The sequence below is a fragment of the Meleagris gallopavo genome, chromosome 9 (assembly GCF_000146605.3).
Source record: "Meleagris gallopavo isolate NT-WF06-2002-E0010 breed Aviagen turkey brand Nicholas breeding stock chromosome 9, Turkey_5.1, whole genome shotgun sequence".
In the NCBI taxonomy this organism is placed as follows: Eukaryota; Metazoa; Chordata; class Aves; order Galliformes; family Phasianidae; genus Meleagris; species Meleagris gallopavo.
Genome location: NC_015019.2, coordinates 9,481,594 through 9,481,811, shown reverse-complemented (window position 1 = coordinate 9,481,811; position 218 = coordinate 9,481,594).

Here is a 218-nt window from a genome sequence, read left to right as displayed (position 1 = left end):
CTGTGGGAAACCTCATTGCAGCCTTCCAGAACTTGAAGGGAGCTAAGAGGCAGGAGGGGGATTGAATTTTTACACAGTCTGATAGTGATAGGACAAGGGGGAATGGTTTCGAACTAAAAGGGGAGATTTAGGTTAGATGTTAGAAGGAAGCTTTTACTCAGAGGGCGGTGAGGCCCTGGCACAGCTGCCCAGAGAGCTGTGGGTGCCCCATTCCTGGA